The sequence below is a fragment of the Lynx canadensis genome, chromosome F2 (genome assembly GCF_007474595.2).
Source record: "Lynx canadensis isolate LIC74 chromosome F2, mLynCan4.pri.v2, whole genome shotgun sequence".
NCBI classification, from domain to species: Eukaryota; Metazoa; Chordata; class Mammalia; order Carnivora; family Felidae; genus Lynx; species Lynx canadensis.
Window position 1 is genome coordinate 10,034,487 of NC_044320.2, and position 27,514 is coordinate 10,062,000.

Genomic DNA, 27,514 nt, shown 5'->3' on the forward strand with positions numbered 1-27,514 from the left:
GGCTTGTTAGAAACGAAGTCTCAGGCCCCGCGCCCTCACCTACGGAGCCAGAGTCCGTGTTTGAACAAGATCCGGCGTTTTCACGGGAAAGAACAGTGGCTAAGGTACTTTACAGTCTGCTGTGGGCCCTAAAGGAAAAAAAAGAAACACTGACAAGATCAAACAGGGAGAGCGTCTCAAGCTGGTACAGTTTAGGCTGGTCTCTTTAAAAAAAACAGAAAAAAAAAAAAAAAAAAAAACCAGCATACAAAATTCAAAATACAAAATTAGCTATGCAAAGATACATATATTTAGAAGGAGCACGTGTGAGCAAAGAGCCCTGAAGATGAGATTTCATCAGTGTTACAAAAAACAGCCTCTGGCTCGACGTTTGAAGTTTTCTGTTCAGATACTTTTCTCTAACTGCTCTGAAACATACGGCTTTTAGTCCCAGGGCTGATGTAAGCAAAAGTCCCAACGCACACGCTGAGCCCGGGGGCTGTTCCAGGACAGTTGAGATGGCATCCAAGCGCGGGTTGAGAGCGAATGAAAATCGAATAATGCGATCAGCCCTGGTAAGTGTGTTCTCCCCCAGACACTGGCAGTTGCTGTGAAACGGGGCTTCCCGCACCCCGCCCACCTGCCACTTGTCAAAGGTTTTTCAGCAAGCCACCTTCTGCCCATCAGGCTCTAGATCTTGGAGGGCAGGCTCTGAGCTTTATACATCTCTGTACCCTGATACTTGCGATAGCCTAGTCAGCACAGGGGCGCCTGGCTGGCTCGGTCGGTTGAGCCTCCCGCTTGGGCTCAGGTCATGATCTCCCGCTCCTCAGGTTCGAGCCCCGCGTCGGGCTCTGTGCTGACAGCTTGGAGCCCGGAGCCTGCTTCGGATTCTGTGTCTCCCTCTCTCTCTGCCCCTCCCCCCGCTCACACCCTGTCTCTCTCTGTCTCTCTCTCAAAAGTAAATACACATTAAAAAAAAAAAAAAAAAAAAAACGTATCTAGTCAGCATGGCTTGCTATGACAAACAATATGTGGCCGGCCGCGTCTTCCTTCCATTCTTCGCTATAACCCAGAAAAAAGTTGGCTTGTCGGCCCAAGGGTTGGGCCTTGCCTATGTAACGGCTGATTTACTGAGATTCTAGAGCGGCCAGGAAATAACAGCCTATCTTACTGGGAAGTCACAGTCTGTTCACGTTTCTCTGCGAGCGAGCCCTTCCCCACGGCTCTAGCACACCCCGGGGGGAGGAAAAGGCAGGGAGGCGTTTGCTGAGGTCAGCTTTGGCCTTTTGGCTGCGTGTTCTGAGCAGACGGGGTGAAACGGAGAAAGAGAGGCACGGGGAACGCTATGCTGGCCGGTGCTCCCCACCGCCCTGGCTGCACTGGGGCTCTTTCAGGATACAGAAGACGCCCTTAACGTTGTTGTGGTGCATTCCAGCTTGGAAGCCCTTTCACCTCCACTGAGATTAGCACACGCGAGAACTACGACGGCGTTGAGTCAACTGGTCTTTCAGAGAGCTTCTAGTCAAATAAATAACCTACATTACAACAAAAACTATGGTAGCATCAGGTCTGGGGGACCGGGGAGGGGGATACGGGAGCATCACACTACTGAGCCTCGACGTACGGGCCAGGCGATGCTTGAGGTGAGCCAGGAAAACGAATTGGGAGCGGGTCCTACTGACCCGTGATCCTTCTAGGCAGGGGATCTGTACACGTGAGTAGGAAAGGGCACAGCCCTTCTGGAGACGATGTCAACGTTTAATAACCTAAAAGAAGAAAGTGGAAAACAGCTCTTCTGCCCATGTATTTGTATCAAAGAGTCACGTGTGACAGTAAACATTTGGAAACAACCGGTATCCAGCAACAGAGAAACGGTTAATATGTGAGAGTACATTTGATGTTTTTGAAATTTTTTTTTAACGTATATTTCTTTTTGAGACAGAGAGAGACAGAGCATGAACAGGGGAGGGGCAGAGAGAGGGAGACACAGAATCTGAAGCAGGCTCCAGGCTCCGAGCTGTCAGCACAGAGCCCGACGCGGGGCTCGAACTCTGACCAGCGAGATCATGACCTGAGCTGAAGGCGGAAGGAAGCCCAACTAACTGAGCCACCCAGGTGCCCCCATCTTTGATTATTGCTTGACTTTATTTTAGAGAGAGAGTGCATGATGCACAAGAGAGGCAGTGAGGGAGAGACAGAGGGAGAGAGAGAGAAAATCTTAAGCAGGCTCGATGCCTGGCTCGGCACGCCTGGGATCATGACCTGAGCTGAAATCAAGAGTCGGGCGGCATCCCCCGTCTTTTATTTTTACTTTATTTTTCTTTGTGAGGGACAAACCCACTGACATCTGAGACAGTGCTCTGTGCCCTATAAAGCACCACGAAAAAAATGACAGAATCACATCTGCAGCTTTGCTCAGTCCTCCTACAGTTCTGGTAAGAGTGTATCGAAAAATACATACTTGTCATGATTATACTTCTATTTTTGCTCGTTTTCTTATTTAGGGCTTTTGTCATGCTTATGTATTTCTGTGTGTGTGTTTTTGTTGTAAGGCAAAGATGTAGGATTTTTGAAAAATGATTGAGGTGGTACATATTTCGCGTGTACAACTAGATGAGTTTGGGGATACGTAGATACCCTTGAAACTAGTTGACATCTTTTTTCCCCTCCTCAAACTTGATGACGATCTAATGGCCTAAATCCTTTGCCTAAATCCCAAATGCCTCTTGGGACACCTGCGTGGCTCAGACGGTTAAGCGTCCAACGCTTGATTTCAGCTTGAAATCTCCCGGTTTGTGGGTTCAAGCCACGCATTGATCATGATCTCCCGGTTTGGGGGTTCGAGCCACACATTGAGCTCCATGCTGACAGCCCGGGGCCCGCTTAGGATTCTCTCTCCCTCTCTCTGCCCCTCCCCCACTCATGCTCACTCTCTCTTTCCCTCAAAATAAATAAATACATTTTTTAAAAAATGCCTTTTTTACTGTTCCTCTTACTGTCCTGTCCTCTATTCTTAGGCGGTTGCTTTTTGCACCCAGTGTCATCATGAACAACTCAAAATGATTTGGCACTTACTATGAGCAGAAAATGTGAGTGGCAAGTGACTAAGGCATTGTCCTTGCCTTCTGAAACATTCAGCCCAGTGGGAAAGGCACAGCTCTCGAAGAAGGGAACCAGTGGTCCCTGTTGGCTAGCTCTGTGCCTGGCCTGGGCTACGTATGGTGTCTTCACTCTTCACCAGAGTGCTCTCAGGTCTGATTGTTGCCCTGATGCAGACGAATAGCTGCATTTACTTGTTCAAGGTCACGAATATGGAAAATAAGGTGCTGGGATTCAAAATCTGGTCCTTACATGTCACGGAGTTTCAGTTCAAATAAGCTGGGATGGTTGAGAAGTCTACTGCGGTCTCGCCTGACTTGAACTCGTGCCGGTCGATTCAAGTCGAGCAGACGGATGCTACAAGTCGGGCGGACGGATGACCTCCAGTCATGAGCAGCAAGTCCAATTTTATCAGAAGGCTATTTTCCTGGGCATCCAAAGGTGGTCCTCTAGCCTCCCTGATAATTAGCAGCAGTCAGTGCATCAGGAGGTGCCGTCACGTTATGCCCACTTGAGGACTTTGTCTCTCCCGTGACGTTGTGATCTGCAACGTCAGTGAACAGAACCTGAGGCCCAGCGGTGCAAAAAGAAGGCTTCCTCCCGTTCTCCTTCCCTTCTCTACCTCCTCCCCTGTTACTTCCCGTAACCATCAAGTCCTAGTCACCGGGTATCCTACTCCAGTTATTTCTTCCTTCCGTTTCATGGCCACTGGACTCATTCTTCCAAGGCTTATCTTTCTGGAGAAAGCACCCTCAGTGTGCACAGTCAGCCTTCCTCTGGATACTTTAGGCCAATGCATTATCTTGTAACACTTTTTGGAATCTGCTTTCTACCCAGGCTTTGTGTTTGACCACCAGCCCGGATGATCAGTCCATCTTTTTTTTTTTTATATTAAATATAATTTATTGTCAAATTGGTTTCCATACAACACCCAGGGCTCCTCCCAACAGGTGCCCTCCTCGATGCCTATCACCCACTTTCCCCTCTCCCCCACCCGCCATCAGCCCTCAGTTTGTTCTCAGTATTTAAGACTCTCTTCTGGTTTGCCTCCTTCCCTCTCTGTAATATCCCCCCCCCCTTCCCCATGGTCTTCAGTTAAGTTTCTCATGATCCACATATGAGTGAAAACATATGGTATCTGTCTTTCTCTGCCTGACTTATTTCACTTAGCATAACACTGTCCAGTATTGTGGAACTAGAATTGGAACTCCAGTTCCATCCACGTTGCTACAAATGGCAGGATTTCGTTCCTTCTTTTGCTCCTTCTTATTCTTGGTTCAGCTTCCATCTCCTGAAACTATCTGGTCAACCCATAGTCTTCTATATCTACCCTTTCCCATTTATACAGAGGAGAACACATATCTGTACTATCTATATCTCTATATCTACGGCTCTCTCTATCCTCTATCTACCTGAAGCAGAACACCTGTGGACATATAGAGGCAAAGTTCCGCACTTCATAGAGAGGTATTGAGGGAACAGAAGAAACAGAATTCTGTACATGATGATGCCTAAAAGTGCATCTGATGGTGGCCCCATACTTTAGGGACTCCAGCAAGATAATTTGATCACGCCCTCATTGGTCTTCTCTCCTTCTCCAACTATCCCCTCCCTTATGGAGGGAAGTCACCTACTAGAAAAACCTCATTTCATATATTACCAGTTTTGTGACCTGAAAAGCTAGGCCTCATTTCTTCCAGTTCCAACCCAAAGGTTTGACTCTGGGCAACCCTAAGGAATGACTCTGATGAACGTTGCTTAAGTTACGTGTTTGCTCCTAGGCCCAAAACGGTGCACAGGTGAACTGGGTCCTCTGCTTGGCTGCCCAAGCTCACGTGTCCTCCCTCGTACCCTCCTGGCTGCCAGGGAGTTAGAATATTTCAGCGGGGATTGCAAGACTGGAAGGGTGGGGAGAGCAAAATGCCAAGGGAAGCCAGCCTCCTGAAAGTGGGACGAAAACAATTGCCACCCAGTGTCACGCGACCGGGTGTGTCCGATTTTTGAAACGTAGGTATATTCCACTGCATCTCACTGCAGCCCTGTCCCCAAGAGACGAGGGATGTGACTGGAAGGTCTACAGGGCAGCTGTTAATGAAACCCTGGGCAAACACGTTTCTTCTTCTTAAGAGATTTGAACTTTTCACTTGCATGTTTTGTTTTTGTTTAATTCGAAAAAACACCCGGTCACTTCAGCGTAGGTTGGAGAGTTGAATGCACTAATGGCCTATAGGGTTTCTTTTACACTTGTTGCACGAAGGTCTTCTAGGTTTGGGGGAAGCTGCCAATTTCTCTAGGTCGCCCCACCAGAGGTACAATTTTGTGTACATTTTCAGAGGTCACACCAATGTCACTGGCTACTTACCTGCTTAAACTTTTAAGGAATTTAGTGCCAGCGCCTGGGGCTTGAATGCCCTTCTCACCCAAGTGTGTTGGTGGGACTCTTTGGGTTGCCAGCCACACTCTTCCTCAGGCCACCATAAGAAAACGAGACCATTGAACGGGTTCCTGAAGGTTGGAAATTTGCCCACGTGTGATGGATGCTGCCAGGAGCCACTTGGATGCAGCGACTCCTATTTCTGTCTTGCTCATGAAGTAGATGGTCTGTCTCTAGGCACCTCCATGGCTCTTCCAGTCCTGCTCCATTCTCCTTTCTTTGGTGGCTGGCCAGTTCTCTCAATCACCTCCACGCTGAATTTCACAGGGGAGTTTTACTGTGGTTTTGCTAATGATTCTCCCTCTCGTTCTGTACTTTGCTCCGGGTGCCCCCAAGGATCACTGACCAGGCTACTGATGGAATCTCTTGGGCCGGATTTCCTTCTTGATTCAACCAGAAGCCTTCCCTTATCAAAGACTCTGGAAGTGCTGCTTCCCTGAGCAGAGGATTACAGGCAGGCCAGTAGTTGAAGCCAGAAGGGGCTGACACCAGGATTGGTGCATTTAGGACGCTGAAACAGAGACAAAGCAGAAATCTGAAGCCGTGCTTTGTAGATCAAGTATCTGTGAAGCACAAAGAAGAAATCTGTAGCCCCTGCCTCTTAGGTAGCTTACTTAGGTTTCTTTGTAAGAATGAAGGAATACGGGGGCGCCTGGGTGGCGCAGTCGGTTAAGCGTCCGACTTCAGCCAGGTCACGATCTAGCGGTCTGTGAGTTCGAGCCCCGCGTCGGGCTCTGGGCTGATGGCTCAGAGCCTGGAGCCTGTTTCCGATTCTGTGTCTCCCTCTCTCTCTGCCCCTCGCCCGTTCATGCTCTGTCTCTCTCTGTCCCAAAAATAAATAAACGTTGAAAAAAAAAATTAAAAAAAAAGAATGAAGGAATCCGTGTCTTTTCACAATTCCGCTCCCTCTCATCGTTTATTTCTTGCTTGGCTCGTTCATCCTAAGGAAAGGCAGTATGATTGCTTATGGATAGGTGGCAGAAACTAAATTACAGGGAAACAAAATTGGCCAAATCCCTTTGCAACAACCTTACAATTAAAGCAACTCTGGAATTAGTTAATGGGATTTGTGCTTCTCCCTTTATAGATGAGAACATGGTGGCCCAGAAAGGAGAAATGGCCTACCCAAGGTCACAGTCAATTAGTGGCGAAGCTGTGAATCAAATCCAGGTCTGCTGACTCTTCGGGGTCCTTCGAACCTCACACTGTAGGCATATTTGGAGGGTTGGATGGCAGAGGTGAGGGAAGAATCCTGGCTCGAGCTATTTGCATTTGGCAGACTCTCTTGGTGTTTTCTGTTGACTCAGTTCCGGGACAAATTTCCTCCTGCCTTTCCTCAGCATTGGTTTGGGCCAGCTGCGGGTCCCCACTGTGAGGTGGCCACGTGGAGCAGGTGGGCCAGGCATTTTCATTTCATAGTCCATTAGCTCTTGGCAGAGTAACTTTTTTTTGTATCCTTGGCCTCCCAGGTCTTATATCACCTGCTAGGTTGGCGGAGGAGGCTATGGTCTGGGAATCTGATGCACAGATCCCGCTAATGGGGCTGGATTTGGCTTCGTAAAACTTTCCATCAGCTGCTGAGAACCTCACTCAAAGATACTTTGTCCTGGTTTTGATATTTTTCCCTCCTACAAGTTCTTGTTCACACACTATTCTTCAAGGTGAGAAAGATACGGGAGACAGAGGTAGACCGAGAGACGGGAAGGAGGTAGAGTTAGGGAAATATAGGGAGACAAAGAGAAACAGAATCAGTGAAACACAGGGATGAGAGAAGATGAGAGAAGATGAGGGAAGAGCCAGAGGGGCCAGAAAGGCAGGGAAAAAAAAAAAAAAAAAACCAGAACGATTCAGAGGGAAGAGAAAAGGAGAAGGAGGCATAGAACACAGCTAAGAGAATCTAAGCAAACCCTTTCATGGTGTCGATAGGAGATAAATTTCCCCAAGGGACACACTGAGCTAAGTCTCAGAGCCAGTATCAGAACTCAATCTGCCTAGTTCTTTCTCTGGAATGCACTTGGTTCCTTGCAACCAAAGATGCCCAACAAATATTGTATTGGCTAAATAAATGAGAGCTGAGATGGTCAAGGGACTGTAGCCATGTCCAATGAGACATATTTAAAATTGGTAATAGGCTGGAGAAGAGAAGTTTCCAGACCCCATGACCAGTGACTTCAAATGTTTGAAGGGCTGCCATTTGAATAATGATTAGATTGGATATGTGTGTGCTTTCGGGATCAAACCAGGACCAGCGGGTGAAAGCCGCAGGTACGTGGATTTGGGATCAAAATAAATGGTCTACGCCTCCAGAGAAGCACATGCTTCCCTAGCGGAAGGCGTGTAAGAAACATCTGAACTACCGTGTGGCAGGAATGTTACAGCTGGAATCAAAGCAGTAATATGCAGCGAAGGCAAATGGTTTTGTTGGGCAATTTCTACCCAATTCTGAAGACTCCAAATCAGTGATCATCTATGGACAGGCCCTCTGTACGTCTCCTGAAACGGGATACGGAAGGGTGTGTGTGTGTGTGTGTGTGTGTTGGACTGTGTGTGGTCAACGTGGCAGGCATCACAATCTCCTTCCTTGAACAGTTCTGGGTAGATTTTTACCAGTGAGAGGAACTTGGGCAGCATTTGGAAGGCGGAGATGAAAAGGGCGTTGTTTTCTGGAGGCTGTGGTGGTCGTATTTGCTGGTTGTGCAGACTTGTGCAAGATCTCCCACTTCAGAGCTCTGGGATAAAATGCAGATTCCTGAGCCCCACTCCAAACCTATTAAATCAGAATCTTAAAGTCTGAGAATTTCTTGGAAGGGAAGAGTCTAGATCCGGAGTAGAATTCTGTTGTCTAGACCTTCTGTATTTGAGGTGTGGGAGAAAAGGCAACTCAGGAGTGGCTCAGGAGAATACTGATGGGCACCAGGTGCCTGAATTCTGGTGCAAAACAATCATCAGTCCTGACAAGAACCCCCCAGGCAGGGATGTCAGCCTATGAGGCCTAGGTTTGAATCCCGGATCCTCTGTTTGCTGTGTAAACTCGCACAATTCCTTAACCTCTCTGATCTTGTTTTCTCTGTAAAGTGAGGAGAGTAGTGTCCAGCTCATGGGATTGTTTACTCTGCCCCATTTATTCACCCGTCAAACATTCATGGAGTACCTATGATGTGCCAGGCCCTTCAGTCTAAATTACAGGTACCATTGCCTTTTCATTTGGTCTACCATGGGGTGGTTCTAAAGTTCAAATATAACAGTATTTGTGTATTTCCAAATTCAGAATGCTATTCAGAATGATGAGCACTACAGATTGTTCAGCACATTTTCACATCCCCTTTCTTTTGGACATAGGTCCTGCACCCTGCAACCCAAGGGTAGGCGCATGATTCAGCCTTGGCTAATCCTCAGGTACCATTCCCTTGGTCGTAGTGATTGGGATTAGGGTGGACAGGTGACTCAAGCAAGACCAGTCAGATATATTCTCTGGGGTTGTTACATGGACATTGGGAGAAAGATGTTTCCATTCTCTTAGAGTTGCCAAGCTGTGAAGAAAGAAGTCTGGGATGTTAGTGCCATATTGTCACCACATAAAAAAAAAAAAAAAGCTGGACCGTAGGATGTGTTGGAGGAAGGAATTTCCCCTGAATGTATGCGTGGCCTTTCTCCACCCTTTACTCATTCTGCTAGACTGAGTCATGTGACTGGTAGGTGTGGGAAGACTGAGCAAAAGAAATCCCGTTTTGAGGATAATTTTTTTTAAATTTTACTTATTTTGAGAGAGCGCGCACACGCATGCACTCAAGAGCAGAAGAGGGGCAGAAAAGAGAGAAAGACAGAGAGAATCCCACGGAGGCTCCTCGTGGTCAGTGGGGAGACCGACACGGGGCTCGAATCCGGAACAGTGAGATCATGACCTGAGCCGAAACCGAGTGGGACGCTTACCCAACTGAGCCACCCAGGTGCCCCAGGAATAATTTTTTAATTCAGAGGCAGTTTTTAAAAAAGTATTTGCTAGTAAAAATTGATATGAAGTTTTTGGAGGACATTTAAATATAAAAACTAGACATATTTTCTTTTATTTAAAAAAATTTTTTAATGTTTATTTTTGAGAGAGGGGAGAGAGAGAGAGAGAGAGAGAGAGAGAGAGAGAATGTAAGCAGGGGAGGGGAAAAGAGAGGGACACAGAGAATCCCAAGCACACTCCATGCTCAGTGTGGAGCCCGACACGGGGCTCAATCTCATGAACCATGAGATCATGACCCGAGCCAAAATGAAGAGTCTGACGCTTGGCCAATGAGCCATCCAGAAATTTGTGTTATAAAACAAATGCGTGAAATTACATATGCACAACATTACCCTAAAATATTCAGAGTTCCAAAATTAAATCTTGTACGCCACTGGAGTTCTCATGATATAGTTTGCTCAGTTCCTTCCGTGCTTTATTCTACATAAACATCAAGGTCTTAATGCTTGTAAGCTCTGTTCTCAGCAATTACCTACCACTCTGAAATATGGACGTTTGGGCCCCCCATTTGTTAATGCTTGGACTGAACATTGCCAGGTTATTTTGAACAAAATCAACCAAAATTTAAAGGTCTTTCAAATTGCACAAAATCCAATTGATTGCACAAATAGTTCTGCTGAATTATTTTCCTTTTACATTTAATATTAACTCATGAAAAAAGCCCCTCTATCCTGGTCACTCTTCCTGTGGGTCTCTCAATTTTCTTAATTACAAAAGAAATTAAAGCCTTGTTGCATCACTATGTTGCACACCTGAAACTAATGTAACATTGTGTGTCTACTATACTTCCGTTAAAAAAAAGACCTTGAAAGAATTCCAAGGTTTTTTGTTGTGAAAACGTCTAAAAAGGAACACTGCGTTGAAAAAAAAAATGCATTATTTGGAAAAAAACTGATTAAAGTACATGCGTATCTATGAAATTATTTACTCTTTATCTTAATTTTCAACGTTTACATAATAGAGAAGTGATTTTAATGGACACGGTATAAATTACCTTATAAACTTATAAACTTATTTTCTGCAAATGAGTTTTCAAATAGAATCAGTTAATGTCTAACATTTTTTAATTCCTTTTTTGAAAAGTTTATTTATTTATTTTGAGAGAGACCACATGAGTGGGGAGGGGCAGAGAAAGAAGGAGGGAGAGAATCCCAACCAGGCTTCACGTTATCAGCGCAGAGCCCGATGTGCCGCAGGTCTAACCTACGAACCCTGAGGTTATGACCTGAGCCAGAATCACGAGTCTGACGCTTAGGGGCACCTGGGTGGCTCAGGGGGTTAAGCATCCGACTTTGGCAAAGTCACGAGTCAGGTCCCTGACTCAGAAGGCTAGGGAACTGACTTTGGAGCAGGAACGAGAACGACCCACATCTTCCCATTCATCCACCCAGTAAACATTATGGAATCCCCATGGTGATGGCGCGCTGTCGGAAAAGCTAAAGAAAGTAGCACAGAGGTTGCAAGCTAGCAAGCCCCGTGTTGTTTGTTCTGTAGGTTTGTTTTCCCTGGGCTACAGGGTGTTTTTTGTTTTGTTTTGTTTAAATGCAAGCCAGTCTTTAGAACCAGACCAACTTTACATGCGAATACAGATGCCCAACTTCTTTTGAGGATTGAGGAATCGGGAGCCCTGGCAACGCTGGTCATCTCTTCCCAGGAGACAGCAGTTGGCTGTTGTGGAGTAAGGCTACCCTGTGGAGTGTCAGTTTCACTGTGTTTCCCCCACATTCGATTGCTCCCAGGACTTAGGTCGAATATCAGCAGCCATTTGTCATTACATGTATATAGTTCGTTTTATCAAAGAGAACTGATTCTGTATACCTATATCTCTAGGATAAGTGGGGAATGAAAGATAGTATGGGGGCCACATGAGGTTTTACAAAAACGTACCAAAAACTCTTGACTTCCGTAGGGTCCCTGCCTGGTCCCAGCATTTGACTTTCTGACAACTGAAATAGAAGCTGTGATTCCTGTCCTCTGAAACTCTGAACAGACCAAAAGATGGAATTGGCCCCCAATTTGCCTGTGTTGCGAACGAAAGCATCAGGATGAAAGTCAAATTCTCAGCGGGAGGTCTGTCATCTCTCTTCCAGCTGCACGCTGACCCAGCCCCTTCTGATGCTGAGCTCCATCTTGGGTTTCTAGTTCTAGCAAAATGGAGCTTCTTCTGCGGTCCCTCCAGCTGCAATGCCTGAGGCCTTATTGGATGATAGCCTTCATCCTTTAAGACTAAACAGAGGTGTTACTACCTGGAGGGAAACTCCGACTCTTTCTCCCTCTTAATTCTTTGAAGTCTGACTTTAGAGGATCTGTCCTTTCTCCTGGAGAAGGGGTTATTACTCTGTAAAGAAATGTGTTCTACAGAAAGGGAAAGGCAATAAGGCTAGTTGGTAGGGAAAAAAAAAAGTAGTTAAATCAATTATTCAGGAAAAAAGACTGTGAAATAGCCAAACCTAAGAAAGGCAGAGCCCAACAAGGAGAGAAAATGGCAGAACTGTGGGATGCTTGACATTCTTTTGAACCCTAAGAGCGAAGACAGTCAAGATCACAATGGGGTCAGAACAAGTACAGGTGAGAGTTGTATTTTGTGGGGTGCCTGGGTGGCTCAGTGGGTTAAGCACTTTGGCTCAGGGCATGATCTCACAGTCCGTGAGTTCGAGCCCCGCTTCAGGCTCCGTGCTGACAGCTCAGAGCCTGGAGCCTGTTTCCGATTCTGTGTCTCCCTCTCTCTCTGCCCTTCCCCTGCTCATGCTCTGTCTCTCTCTGTCTCAAAAATAAAAATAAAAACATTAAAAAAAAAAGTTGTCTTTTGTGTGTGCATGTGTCACTCTTTCACTCCGTGTTGCCCTGACGATAAGGGGTCCACCTCATGTAATGATACTATGTGAGAAAAGCCAGGAAAAAAACACTTGCAAATGAACGAACTGGTAATTCAAGATGGAGATGCCTGTGGTCTAATTAGCCTTCTCTTGGGGGAAGGTCTGGGGAGGGGTTTGGAAAGGTCGTAGACAAAGAGCGAGATCATAGAGAAGAGACGATGACTTACGTACCGAAGGGTTAAATGGGAAAGGGAGATGGGGGAGAGAGGGAAATAGACATACCAATATACTGTAAATCCGTGGGTTTTAATCTAGATTCCGGTCAGATTCAGTGTTAGTCTAAACCGTGTAGCCTAGCTCCTTCACTAGCCTCACTGCTTGGAAGGAAGTGTGTCACTAGTGATCCCCAGCGGACGCTCATTTTCCTGGCATCAGAGCCCAGGACCAGGGGGACAGACTCTTCTGTGGATCGCTTGCTCCGCCTCCCTGCTGCAGAGGGGCGGGCCTACCAGAAAGGGGGAAGATCGGGGGTCTCCCTCCTATGAGGCTCTGATACTTTGCAGCTCAGGCAGAAACCTATGAGTAAGTGGTTACCTGGGGCTGGAGAGAGAAAAATTCAGACCTCAAGGAAATCACACTGGAAAATGTGCTTTGAAATTAATTTTGAGGGGCGCCTGGGTGGCGCAGTCAGTTCAGCGTCTGACTTGGCCTCGGGTGACGATCTCACGGTTTGCGAGTTCGGGCCCTGCATCAGGCTCTGTGTGGACAGCTCAGAGCCTGGAGCCTGCTTGGGATTCTGTGTCTGTCCCTCTCCCGCTGGCACTCTGTCTCTCTCAAAAGTCAGTAAACATGAAAACTAGAATAAAATTAATTTTGAAAAAAAAAAAATTTATTCCTTGGCTCATGGGGACTCATTCTTCTATGAGTTAAATAAGTTAAAAAAAATATATGTGTATACAGTGCTTTCGAGTTGGTGACGCACTTACACGCATTTCGTTTTTATAAAATCCTTGTGAGAAGCACGTTATTTTGTAGGATGAAAGAGGAACCGAAGGCAAATGTTGCTCGACCCACTCCCACTGCGCTGCTTCTGACAGTTCTTTCTCCTTTTTTTCTTTTTTCCTAAAAGCAATTGCAATCTTCTCCATCCATCTCAAACCTTTGGCTCTCCTGTCCTCCCTTCGCATTCAACAATGGCCTTGTCTTCGCCTATAGGAGACACGAGTGGATATCCGAGAAAGTCTTTAACTTCTTGCCACTGAACTTGCACATTTCTCCTTGTCGGTGTGTCCCTCCCCTGAAGTGTGGCCTCGGGGAGGACTCAGGCTTCTCTGTGTTCAGTTTCTTCACCCGTAAAAGTGGGCCGTAGGGGTAGTTACTTTGTGGAGTTATTGTGACCAGATTAGTTAATTCGGATAATTCCTTTGTAGTTAATTGTTGCCCAGTTATATCGCCTGCGAATTATTCTTCATGGAGATACGATTTGCATATGGTACCCGGGACAAAATTGAAGAGTCCAATCTGATTAAGTCTGGCAAATGTATGTATCCAGGTAGCCATCACCCACGTCAAGATAAAGAATGTTCTCGTCGCGACAGGAAGTTCATTTGTTCCCCTTCAAAGTCACTTTTCCTCTGCCACACCCCCTCCCCTTCTTTAACCTGGTCCTCAGGCTGCCTCAGGCACCTGCTATCCTGCTTTCTATGCGCAGATGAGTTGTGTCTGTTTGTGAACTTCGTGTAAGTGGAATCACACAGCACACAATCTTTTGTGTCTGGTTTCTTTTGCTGAAGTGTAATCTTTGTAAGACTCATCCCTGTTGCTGCATGGGACCGTGGTTCATCCGTTTTAGTTGCCATGTAGCATTCTTTTATACGGATACGCCAAAGTTCACTTCCCATTCTGCTGGCCGACATTTAAGTTATTTTCAGGTTTTGGCTGTTATGAAAAATGTGGTCGTGGACATTCTTGAATAGGTCTTTTGTGGATCGTATTCATTCATTTCTCCTGAGTGTGTCCCCGGGAGAGGAACTGTCTGGCCAAGGTAAATGTCTTAATTCAGGCTGTTATAACAAAGTACTGTGGGTAGGGGGCTTATCAACAAAATAACCTATATTTCCCACAGTTCTGGAAGCTGGGAGTCAGGGTGCCCATTCTGGGGAGGTCCCTCTTACATGGTGCAGATGGCCAACACCTCACTGTGTCCTCCCAGGGAGAAGGGGAGGGATCTCTCTGGGGTCTCGCTGGCAAGGGCACTCATCCTGTGCATGGGGGCTCCGCCCCCCACCCCCTGACCATCTCCCAGAGGCCCCACCTCCAAATGCTGCCACCTTGAGGATTAGGTTTCAACAAAAGAAATTTGGGGGACACAGGCATTTAGTCTACAGCAGTCCGGGTATGATCACTTCATTGGAATTCCCAAATAGCTTTTTTTTCTTTTTAAATTAATCTATTTATTTTGAGAGAGAGAGAGAGAGAGAGAGAGAGAGAGAATCCCAGGCAGGCTCTGCCACTGTCAGTGCAGAGCCCGACACGGGGCTCAAACCCATGAACTGTGAGATGACATGAGCCGAAACCAAGAGTCGGACGCTTAACTGACTGAGTCACCCAGGCGCCCTTTCCCAAATGGCTTTCTAAAGTGGTTGCACCTCAGTAAGTTTTAGCCACTGTCAGCCCCCCGCCTTTCTCTGTTCCCTTCTCTAAGAGTGGATGGAACGACTCTCCCTTTTGTGGTCATTCCTGTCTCCCCAGGACTCTGCCTCCCCAGTTCCTTGGGACTTCACCATCAGAAAATCATAGGTTCTCTGCTGTGTCACTGCCTCATTTCTTTATCTCTACTCAAGCCACACAGATCTGGGTTTCTCTTTTGCTACTTCTCCAAAAGTCCCCTTTCCAAGGCTAGCTGTGACTGCGGTAGGTACTAAGTCTCGACCTTTTATCAACGTTTGATGCTGACCATCATCCTCTCCTGGTTTTTGACATCTTGGTTTTCTTCCTATCACACTCCTCCTCCTCCTCTTCCACAGCTCCTCCCCCACCTCCCCCTCTTCCATTTCTGTCCTCAAAATTGCCTTTGTCTTTTTCCCTCTTCTGTTCCATCTGCCTGTTAGCTGCATATTGCTGTCCCCATGTTCTGCTTTGGGCCTTTTTCTCCTTTGCTGGTGACCTCCTCCTTGCTGCTGACTCCTAAGTCCGTGTCTCCAGCTGTCTCTTTCCCCGAGCACCAGATGTGCTGCTTACGAATCTGCAGGTGTGGTTTCACAGGCACCTGAAACCAAGCAGTATTGAGCCGTATTGTGAAGTATTGAGCACAGTGATGATTCATGAAGATTGTGGAAGGGTCAAGTTGCCCAGAGATGAATCCCAGCTCTCTCTCTCTCTCTCTCTCTCGCTTGCTGTTTAACCACGGTAAGTGACCGACAACATAACAATGAAACCGTGCGCTCTGAAGCCAGATCGCCAAGGGTCAAATCTCAGTTCTGTCCATTTGTCATGGTTGACCAGATTAAAGCCTTTGTCCTGCTTCCTTATAATTCCTTATTTAATTAGTTTCCTAGCTACTTTGTTGGGAATGAAGATCAGTGAGGGAAGGGATCAGAACGTCCTGTTTACCATTATATTCCCAAGGTCAAGCATAGTGTCTCTCACATAATAAGCTTTGAAATGTACTCGGTTGATGGAAAGGCTGAATGAACAAATAAATGGCTTGGGCTGGCAACAATGGACGTGCCGTGGAGATTTAGACAGTGACCCTTCTGCAAGTGACCTGACTGCTAATGAATATGCATCTACAGTGATATATTAATACTAGGTACTTGAATTATTTCCAGGTCTCTACAAATATAGAATAAGCTGATAGGGGCATCTTTCTACCACGTTCAAACGTTTTCCTTTTTTATTTCTTCTTTGGCATGGCGTCACCACGGTAGAATACTCAGCCAAGAATTCTAGGGTAATTTTAACCTCTGGTTATATAACAAAATACTTTTATGACAAGAAATGAGCCCATTTTTTCCCATGGACATTTGGGCCTTTGCCTCTAAGTAAGCATTGGCCTCCAAGGCCCATAGTCTCTTCCTTCAAGAACATGGAGATTTACACGCAGGACCCTGAGAGTCTTTTTGTCCTTGTCTCCAAGAATAAAAAGAAGGCCTTAAATTAAAGTGGTAGACATCTCTTTTGAACCAGAGGAATACCGGCTTGATTGTAAAGGAAATAAAATATTAGATTTTTAGTTTGAGACCCCTAGAGAGAACTGAAATAATGAAAAGGAGATTACCAGGAAGTCTTCTGTATGAAAAAGCAGAACCGGATGCATTTTTAAGGTTCCTGAGAGTGACTTTGGGAAGATAAGGATAATGACTATAATTGATTGCCACTTATTATGTTCCAGGCACTGTGGTAAGTGCTTCCCATGCACTACTTCCTTAGTCCTCACAAAATGCAGCTGAAGTCAAGAGCATCAGTCTATCCACCTGGCTCTGCAGACCCTGTCCTGCCCATCTCTGTCTCCTGAAGGCACCCACCAGCACGTGGGCACCCATATTTGGATTATGGATGGGGGTAGGGAGTCCCTCTTCAGTCATAAGCCTACATCTCTTTCTACAGTCCAGCTTTCACCAACACCTTGTTCAAGTTCCAGGCCTTTGTGTGGCCAGTAGTAATGTTTTCCGCATATACGGTTTTCCATTTGACTATATTTGCAAGTGTGCTCTCAGCATGGAACTCTGGGGAAAGTGGGTGAATGGCACGTTTTAGGCCTCAAAACCACACCCCGTCCCCCTCATATCCCTGGGAAGTTAGTTCTTTTACTGGGTACCTGTAGTTTGGTTGTTGGTTCCCAATTTAAAAATCCATTCAAAAAATGGAAAAAAAACATCGAAGACAGTCCACCCCTAATTTCCTATTTTATGAGATGTGGAGATGTGCTTGAGACCATGCTCGTGGGTCCTCAGCAAAGCAGGGACCAGGTCACAAGCCCCCCACCTCAAATGCAGTATTCTTCCGGTCAAGTTCAGTCTTCTCAAGACCTCAGCCTTCCCAAGATTCTCAGTGCCCAGGCACCTCCCTCTCTTCCCCACGTGTCTAATCAGAAGCCAGTTCTGAGTGCGGAAGCAGCAAAGAATCTTTGTAAAGCATCTTGGACCACACCCTTGTTACATTAAACAGACACATAAGGTACTGCAGTGCTCCAGGCACTGTTCTAAGCACATCACAAATGCTACTTTCTTAAATTCCCAAATAAGCCTCATGGAATAGACTTTACTATTATCCCTGTTTTATAGATGAGGAAACTGAGGCATGGAGAGACTGAGTGTTAGCTCAAGGTTATAGAGCTGGTAAGCAATGGAGTCAGGATATGTACCCCGAGACCGGTGACACCAGAACCCCTCAGCTGGATCACGGATTCTGCTGCTCTCATATTATGGGTTAGGAAACACTTCCAGGCTGTGGAAGTGGCTTCCAGAATCCATTGGTGAGTTGGGGGCACGGCAGAACCCTTACCTCCTGATCCAGAGCTCTATCTTTGCAGACCTTCTCAGGTTATCTTCTCTGACTGTTCTGTTTTTATTCTTTAAATTTTTTTTTAATGTTTTTATTTTTTTTATTTTTTTTTTGGAAGAGAGAGACAAAGCACGAGCAGGGGAGGGGCAGAGAGAGAGGGAGACACAGAATCCCAAGCAGGCTCTAGGCTCTAAGCTGTCGGCACAGGGCCCGACACAGGGCTCGAACTCACGGACCACGAGATCATGACCTGAGCCGAAGTTGGACGCTTAACCGATTGAGCCACCAGGGCGCCCCAGTGTTTTTATTCTTTGAATTACAAGTGGGATTCAACCACCAGGAAACTCAGGATCGTTTTTCAATGTCTCACCTTTATTTATGTTTTTAGGGAAGGAGAGTTAAAAAGAAAGTCAGCAGTCTGGAAAACGAAACATTCTGCCCTTGCCTCCCGAACACGACCAGGCCGAGCTGTAACTCAAATCGCTCTTTGTACTGCTTGGTCATCAATCCCTCCAAACTGAGTTCCTGTTAAAATTAATGGGAGAGCGGTGTCTGGTCTTGAACCACAGCGAACCAACCAATCTGACCCCTGAAGACACCTCCCGCCCTTCATCTCTGATGCTGACACAGAGAGAGATGATTTATTGCCACCAAAAGCTCCTATACATCACGCACCATGCAGCAGGCTCCTTTGCTCCAGAACGTTAACAGGTTGTTTTGCCTTCCTTATTCTTTGCTTCCTTCTGATGCCGTGGGTCAAACAGAGAAGGGCATCTTGCATATGAAGGAGAGGGAGAGGGCCTGGACCGAGAGGCCAAAGGCCCACGCTCTCCCCTGGGCTCTGCCACTGACTTACTGTGTAACCAGAGCTGAGGCATTTTATCACCTGCAGCCTTGGTTTTGTCACTCATAAACCCAGGAGTATAACACTGCAGCCACATTTACGGGCACCCTTAGGATTGCTCCCTTGGTGTTTCCTGAGGTATGGCTCAGGTCTCGCTACTTCCACAACCCACAGACTCAAGGGTAATATGTGCTCTGACTGACCGCTGGAGCATAGCATACAAAGGCCTGTTGAAGCATCTTGGCCAAAACTACTAAGTGATACGGTGGTGGGGCTGGCAATGAATTGTGAGTTCCTAGGACGGCTGAAACATACTAACACAGACGGGGAGGCTTAAGACAACAGACACTCTTTCACAGTTTGGAGGTTAGACGTCTAAACTCAAGATCTGGGGAAGGCTACATTCTCTCCAAAGGCTCTGGGGGAGGATCTTTCCTTCCTCTTCCTCACTTCTGGTGGTTGCTGGCGATCACTGGTGTTCCTTGACTTGTCGATACATCGCTTCGATCTCTTCCTCCAACGTCCATGACTTTGTCCCTGCGTGTCTCCTCTTTGTCCGAATTTCCTCTATTAGGGGGACATCAGTCATCAGAACCGGGCACATCCCAATCCAGCATGATCTCATTTGATCTTTTTTACATCTGCGAAGAAAGTATTCACTTCCAAATAAGGTCACGTTCACAAGTACCAGGGCTGGGAGTTGAGTCTGTCTTTTCTGAGTGGTACAGTTTAACTCACAACAGAGGAGGACCCAGCGTTCCTGCTCCAATATTTGTCAGGAGGGGTGAAAAAGACGGCACAGAAACCTAAAACAAATATGTTAGAAGCGATTTTTGGCCGAAAAGCAATCACAATGAATAATGTAGCTGATACTTACATGGTGCTTCTGATGGGTGTTTTTAAGGCATCTTTTTTTGTTGTTCTTTTTCCTTTTCAAAACCAAAATGAGGTCAGCAAGGCAGGTGTTATAATATCCATTTTACAGATAAAGAGGTTCAGGTGCGTGGATTTACTACGGACGTCTTCCGGGCACATTTCTGTATGGAGCTGCTGGTGGGGGGAGTTGGAGTGAGAGGAGAAGTGAATCAGTGCTGAGGGAAAAATATAAAGTGATACCAGCGAAGGTCCTTGCCTGGACTAAAGATAAGGTATCCCCGGGGCTTTGGAATTATCCAGGAACCCAATGAGGTCAAGGTCAGTGTTGCCGCACCTGCACTTTTGCCTGCAAAGAGCTTATGAGGTTTTTGAGACAAGTCTTCTGTGTCTGAGGCCGGTTCTCAGCCATTGCCACCAGCTTCTCTCTTGTACGGACTCCTATGCGGAAAAGATGAGATGCTATCTGTAGAAACATAGCTTGCAACGTTGACCCTCCGTTGGTGTCTTGGAACATAGCTGGTAAACAGTTTCTACGTGGATATGAAACTTTCCAGAAAGGAAAGAATGGCTCATTGTACCTAACTGGTCTGTACAGGAACTGGGTTTATGCTGAACACCTGCTTTCTTTCTGGGAGTCTGGAATTCCGGGATGTGCCGGGCAGAGGATGCCTGTGTGACCAACGTTGGTCACTGAACTTCCAATGAGCGTCCGTGGAAGACAGCACTTCTCATGTGTTGTCACATGCCTCCTACTTGTCTCTGGAGAAATTAAGCATGTCTTGTGCCTCCCCACTGGGAAAGGGCTCTTGGAGGCTTGCAAGGGATTTTCCTTTTGACTTTGCACCGTGCGCTTTCTCTTTTTTTGGCCAATTTTGCGTTGTATCCTTTCACTGTAATAAATCTTCGACAGGAGTACACTTTTGGCCTTCGGCTTGGAGGAGGTGAAGGTGCAACTCTCTTCGGTCGTCCAGAATCTGGGTTCATCCGACACCAGCCGCCTCCACCGTGCCGCCTGAGTTTGACCCCGATGAAATCAAAGTTGTTTACCTGACGTGCACTGGTGGTGAAGTAGGTGCTGCGTCTGCCCTGGGTCTGAAGATCGATCGGCTCACTGGTTCTGTCTCCAAAAAAGGTTGGTGATGACATCGCTAAGGCAACCGGTGATTGGGAGGGTCTGAGGATTACGGTGAAACTGACCATTCAGCACAGGCCGGCTTGGATTGAAGTGGTGCCTTCTGCCTCTGCCCTGTTTATCAAAGCCCTCAAGTTACCGCCGAGAGACAGAAAGAAGCAGAAAAACATTAAGCGCAGTGGAAATACCGCTTTTGATGAGATTGTCAACATTGCCCAACAGAGGCAGCACTGATCTTTAGCCAGGGAACTCTCTGGAAACATTAAAGAGTTCCGGGGCACCGCCCAGTCTGTGGGCTGCAACGTTGATGGCCGCCCCCCTCATGACATCACAGATGACATCAGTAGTGGTGCTGTGGAATGCTAGTGAAGGAAAATATTTCAGTAAAGGATCATTTGGCAATGAAAGAAAGAAGGAAGGAAGGAAGGAAGGAAGGAAGGAAGGAAGGAAGGAAGGAAGGAGAAAGAAAGAAAGAAAGAAAGAAAGAAAGAAAGAAAGAAAAAAGAAAAAAAGAAAGAAAGAAAGAAAGGAAAGAAGAAAGAAAAGAAGGGAAGGGAAGGGAAGGAAAGGAAAGGAAAGGAAAGGAAAGGAAAGGAAAGGAAAGGAAAAGGAAGTACAACTGTTTGCTGAGTCTGCGGGTCTTTTCAGTCAATCGCTGAACCTAGGTGTAGCCTTGGGATCTCCAACACAATTCCCTCCATCTTCGTGCCTAGGACAGTCTCTTCTCCCTCCCTACCACTCTGTCTTTCTGCAAGATCTTTGAGGAAAAAAATGGCTCCGGCTGGAAGTCCGTCACTACAGATGGTACCTGACAAACACTAGCTTGTTAGCTGTTCTGGCCAACGATGCATCCAGGGTTTGGGGTGGTTTTGTCACGTGTTTTGTTTTTTTATGAATTAATGCAGGGAAATGTCTTTCTGAGGAAAGATGAGCTGCTCTTTGCTCTGGTTTTAGTTTGGCTGAGAAGACAAATCTTGTTTTTTTTTTTTTAAGCTTATTTATTTATTTTGAGAGAGAGAGAGAGAGCAAGAGAGGGGCAGAGAGAGAGAGAGATTGAAAATCCCAAGCAGGCTCTGCGTTGTCGGGAGTATGGAGCCAGATGCAGGGCTCGAACTCATGAACCACGAGATCATGACCTGAGCCGAAATCAAGAGCTGGACGCTTCACCGACTGAGCCACCCAGGCACCCCTGAGAAGAGAAGTCTTAAAACAGTTTGGTGAACAAAATTGTGTGAGAAACATTATATGCGTGTGTGTGCGCGCACAGACGGGCACACAGAGGCTTATAGACGTGTGTATATTTCACGTACATTTCTCTATCACCACCTATGGGTCTCCCCACTGCTACACTTGCCACCATCTCTGCATTCGTGACCATCACTTGCACCAACAAACTGGCTCCATCATCAGCCTCCGGCTCTCAGGGCCAAGGTCTCACATTGTTCCTGCCATGCAATCTCCCCCACAGCTGCCGCCATGTCCGTTAACACAACCGATACCCCTCCCCCTGCCACCGTCATTGCCAGGGCCATCTCCCCCACGTGCCCCCACCGTCACCACCTGTGCCAACGCCCCTCTTCAGTCGCAGCATTTCCTCTGCCACCGTCTTATCGCCACCACCCCCCTCCCTGGCCCTCCGGTAGCACAGTTCACGCCGCGTTGTTCTTGCTCACTCTGTCGGCCACTATTTAACAATCGAATTGCCACTACCACCTTTGCGAACAAAGCCACCGCCATGACAACTGTAAAAACCGTTCACAAAAATACCAGCAGGGTTTTATTCTCAGAAAAAATTGTGAATTCTTTATGGTAATCACAACTGGGCCAGTGCTTCTGTGTGATAGTAGGGGCAAGCTGGCCTCCGGTTGGTGCAGGAATGGAAAAGTACTGGAGGAAACAGAAAGAAAGAATTAACAGTTTCTCTCAGAATAGAAATCAGGCCCCATAATCAGCACAGTGTCCCTGTACTTGGACGTCAAAGGCACCGGTCGGGAATGTGTTGAAAATCTCGTAACAGCTGGCAGGGAATTTAAATCAAAACTCCTTTCATTCCCCAGACCTTGTTGGGTTTTCATGAAAACCTACACGTGTGAAGGAAACTTCAGCACTGTTGCTATTAAAAGGCAGTTTGGGACACCTGGGTGGCTCGGTCGGTTAAGCGTCTGACTTCTTGATTTCAGCTCAGGTCGTGATCTCACGGTTCGTGAGTTCGAGCCCCGTGTCGGGCTCTGTGCCGGCAGCATGGAGCCTGCTTGGGATTCTCCCTCTCTCTCTCTCTCTCTCTCTCTCTCTCTCTCTCTGTCTCTCCCCCTACTCTCAAAATGAATAAATAAACTTTAAAAAAAAACATAAAAAAATTAAAAGGCGGTTTAGCCAGCAGATGGGGAGGTAGGGTCCTGGAGGGAATGGTAGCTGTGGGACAGCTTCTGGCTAACACACACCTGTCAGGCAAATAACATGCCTTGGCTCTAGCTTTCTCCCTGGCTGGACTTGGCCCCCTTTAGATAAGGGTGGTCCTTTGCTTTCCTGAGACAGAGCAGGTCTGGTGTCCAGAACCTAGGAAATTTTAATTATCCCCGTTCCCACTAACATAGCGGACTCAGCCTTGCCTGCGGCTCCAAGAAGCATTTACAAGGGTCTCGGGCAGGCCACGCCCTTTTCCACCACACAACGTCCACTCGGTTCCACTTACCCCGTTCTTCCCCATCCCGCAAAGAAGCAGCTGGTTGTTCTTGGGAGACAGGAGCTGAGAGGAGACGGCTGCAGGGGTGGGCAGTGCTCCAAAATCCAGAGATGTTTCTTCCAGGGCTCTTGTCTGGATTTGCAGCTGCTTCTGCAGACTATGAGAACCTCAGCCCAGGGCCACTGGAGCCTCGTTCCAAAGAGATCAAAAAGATCCATCCGCCATGCGACCCTTCCCCATCCCCTTCCACCTTCCTTCCCCTCTTCATGCTGCAGGATGTTGAGTGTTGGATTGTCAAGAGGGGAGGTTTTTGTTTTTTTAAGTTTATTTATTTATTGTGAGAGAGTGAGAGCAGGGGAGGGGCAGAGGGAGAAGAGAGAGAGAATCCCAAGCAGGCTCCACGCTGTCGGCATGGAGCCCGATGTGGGGCTCGAACCTGTGAACTGTGAGATCATGACCCGAGCCGAAATCAAGACTCAGACGCTTCACCAACTGAGCCACCCAGGTGCCCCAGGAGGAGAGGTTTTAGGAGAAACTCTTTGGCTTCCAGGTTCCCAGGGGACTGAGTTTAAGATTCCAGGTTTGACGGACATTTGTCCTGACTGCTCAGGCCCAGACTCCCTCTTGTGCATCATTTCACACCCTCGTGGGGACCTGAGTCCCGATGCGGCTACCAAACCACACTTTCAATCATTTTCATACCGGTGATGTCTCATCTCTCCAAGATTCCGGGTCTTTCCCTCTACCAGGATGCATTAGTTGGGTAACACGTTAAGCTACTTAAAAAAATAAATAAATAAAAAGCAAAGGATTTAAAACAAGACATTTATTCTTTTCTTATGGAACAGACAGAGGTGCGTGGTCCTGAGTCCCTGGGCAGTTCGGCTCCACAGGAACCTCTGCTCCCAGGGAACCTTCCGCCCTACCGACCTGCGGTTTCCCAGCTGCTGTCATTGCCCGGGGTGGACGTTGTCTCCTCCTCCTCCTCCTCCTCCTCCTCCTCCTCTATGTTCCAGTTCAAGGGCTTTTGTCTTCCAGGAGATGACCTGGAAGTTGTGCACATCACTTGGGCTCCCCTCTTGTTGTCACAGGGCCACACCTCGTTGCCAGGGAGGCAGAGAACGTAAACTTCCGGGTAATCCTATTCCCAGCGGGGACCTAGGAGGTCCTCTCCCGAAGAGATAGGGAAGGAGAATGCGCACAGACCAGGGGGTGCGGGTGCTACTTGGCAGAATCTGCCCCATCACAGGGGTCGCTCCTCCATCTTTCTCTCTCGCTTTCCATCCTGCTGAGATGTCGCTTTGATCAAATGAAGCTTCCTCCGACCACTCCCAGGCAGACCTTCCACCCCCCACCCCCTCGCTACCTCCGCTCCTGCGCTGCTCTGTTTCTACCCCTGAGACAGCAGTTTCCAAAGCGGCTCAGAACCAGAACGCATCCGTCTGTTGCCTCGCTCTCCCTCTGCACCGTGAACAGCTTTGAGAACAGAGACCTCGCCTGATTCATCTCCGTGTTCCTATTCCTCTCACAGCGCTTGGCTTCTGGACGTGGTCAGCGGATTTATACGAGGCAGAATGAATAATTCAAGGTGAGCCGAGGAACATCATTAAACAATACCACTGTAGGATTGCAAACAATAAAATGTTCGTTCAGATGGACTTTGGATAATTACCACTCACATCCATACGGTGTTTCAGTGGTTACCAGGCCATTGCCTCCAAGTGGTGTTCCATTTGGATTCCCATCCTCCTATCAATCACACGGTGAGGCTGACAGAGCATGTAATATTTCTGCCAATGTACAGCTCAAGGAACCGAGGGTTAGAAAGTTCGAGACAGGTCTGTACAAGCCACACATCCAGCAAGCGGTGGGCCTAGAGGAGGAGCCAGATTTTCGCATTCGTAACCCAGTGTCTTTTATCGCTGAGGGTCACTTTCTTGACTAGGTCCATGGGACCCCAAGGCCCAGAGAGTTTCAGTCACCTCGGCAAGGCCAAAAGGCTCCCAGAACGATGCTTTGCATTCCTCCGAGGCAGTATGGATAGCTGTGGACTTTCCAATGGAAACGCTCTGGATTCAAGATCGTTAGCTTTGTGTCCTTAGGTCGGCTCTGTCATCTGACCCTGAATTCACTTTTCTCTAAAGTAAGGATAGGATTCTCAATTATTGCGAGGATGAAGTGGGATTGAGGAAAGTGCCTTGGCATGCATAGTGTATTCAATTAAGGACTGGCTACCCATCACATAATTACTGTTTTCCGAGAGCTGGAATCCAATTTTGATTCTCTTCAAAATAGTAATAATCTCTTGTATAGACAATTATAAGCCAGGCATTTTACATGCCCCATTATAACAGCCTTTCCACTGGTGTACTTGGAAGATAGATTGTGTGGTTCCTGCCACACCCACATTTCCTGAGGAAGGAATTGATCCTTAGTCGTTCCTCGAGCAAGAGGGACTGAATTCGGAACGCTGTTACCCTTTTCCTGACTACAGTGGAGATGATGTCTAATCAGATTCTCCTTCTCAGGAGGTTACCCTGCAAAGTTCAGGGAGAACAAGCAGTTGGTCATGGGGGAAAGGGAAGATGTGACACAGGGGCAGGTAGAGGCCACTGTAGCTGAGATATGCTATTGTGTCCTTGGAGTGAAGAGTCACGTGCTCTTGCTCTGGGGGTGACCACAGCCACGCGGACCCTAGGGACCCTAGGGAATTAGGACGACAGAGCTTCCGTGGATTCTGAATGGTCTCCCCATTCTGGTCTTAAAGAAACCCCGGGATCCACAGTTATTCTCAGTCTCCTCCAGAAAGCTGCCTTCCTCCACCCCAGTTTTCTAAGCTTCCCTTTATCTGAAGCAAACTGAGGACATCTTTAGTTATTTTTTTTAACGTTTATTTATTTTTGAGACAGAGACAGAGCATGAATGGGGGAGGGTCAGAGAGAGAGGGAGACGCAGAATTCGAAACAGGCTCCAGGCTCTGAGCTGGCAGCCCAGAACCCGACGCGGGGCGCGAACCCACGAACTGCGAGATCATGACCCGAGCCGAAGTTGGACGCTTAATCGACTGAGCCACCCAGGCGCCCCATCTTAGTTATTTTTTAATGAAGACACAAACACAGCCATTATGACTCTTTAAAGATCAGGGAAAATGCGATTCAGAGAGATTGGCTGTTGTCCTAGGGCCGTAAAGCCAGCTAGAGGCTGAGCTGGGATTCAGTCCAAGGTTCTTCTGGGATCATGATCTATTCTCTTCAAACTGCACCATAAAACTTCCACTTGTGCAGTATCCCTGGATTATACATGGCCTGTGTTTTCCTTCTTGGTGAATTTTTAAAACGATAGCACTCATTTTCCCACTGATCAGAAAGGATATGAGATGAGATATGTGTGGGATAGACTTTAACATAAGAAAAGTGCAGGGGGGCGCCTGGCTGGCTCAGTCGGTGGAGCGTCCGACTTCGGCTCAGGTCATGATCGCACAGCTTGTGAGTTCAAGCCCCACATCAGGCTCTGTGCTGACAGCTCAGAGCCTGGAGCCTGCTTCGGATTCTGTCTCCCTGTCTCTCTTCCCCTCCCCCACTCACGCTCTGTCTCTCTCTCTCTCTCTCTCTCTCTCTCTCAAAAATAAATAAACATTAAAAAAAAACCCAAAGGGCAGGAATGTGTCCCATGTACTTTGAGGGTGCACTTGCCCCTTCAAATACAGAAGCTGAGAAAGCATCATCAGCTGTAGTACACCTTATTTGAAGAAACTTCCAGAATTCATGGAGCATAAAGGTGCTTTGACAGGGGTGTGGGGACGGACTCCTGCAGAAATGGTGGATAAGTAGATGGTTGTACATAAAATCTCTTTGGTCAGGACAGCATGTGGTCCATTTTTAGAGAATTCACGTCTTAAAGAAATGGATTAACAATTGGATGGGAAGAATTTTCACGTACAACTAAGATAAAAATGATGGAAAATCAGACTATATTCAGACAGCAATTTTATCAGTAAAAGCACAGCATCACTGGGGGTAAATAGATAGGTCTTTTCACATTGGCTGGGAGTGGTGGGGGTGGGGAGCCATTTCCACTGCAGTTGAGAGAGAAGGTTTGGAATCGGGCTGCCTAGGGCTGGGTCTCAGCTTT

The 27,514-nt window shown here is 47.1% G+C and overlaps 1 long non-coding RNA gene and 1 pseudogene across 2 annotated transcripts in view; both read left to right on the forward strand.

The window, feature by feature from the left end:
• The window catches only part of LOC115506115, a 131,232-nt gene extending 119,271 nt beyond the window's left edge, over positions 1-11,961 (forward strand). For both annotated transcript variants that reach the window (XR_003966236.1, XR_003966240.1), the window contains one exon: positions 11,437-11,961. This is a non-coding gene — a long non-coding RNA (uncharacterized LOC115506115). The remainder of the gene's footprint in view (positions 1-11,436) is intronic.
• A 7,914-nt stretch (positions 11,962-19,875) lies between these two features.
• LOC115506531 lies at positions 19,876-21,066 on the forward strand (annotated as a pseudogene).
• The last annotated feature ends 6,448 nt before the right edge of the window (positions 21,067-27,514 follow it).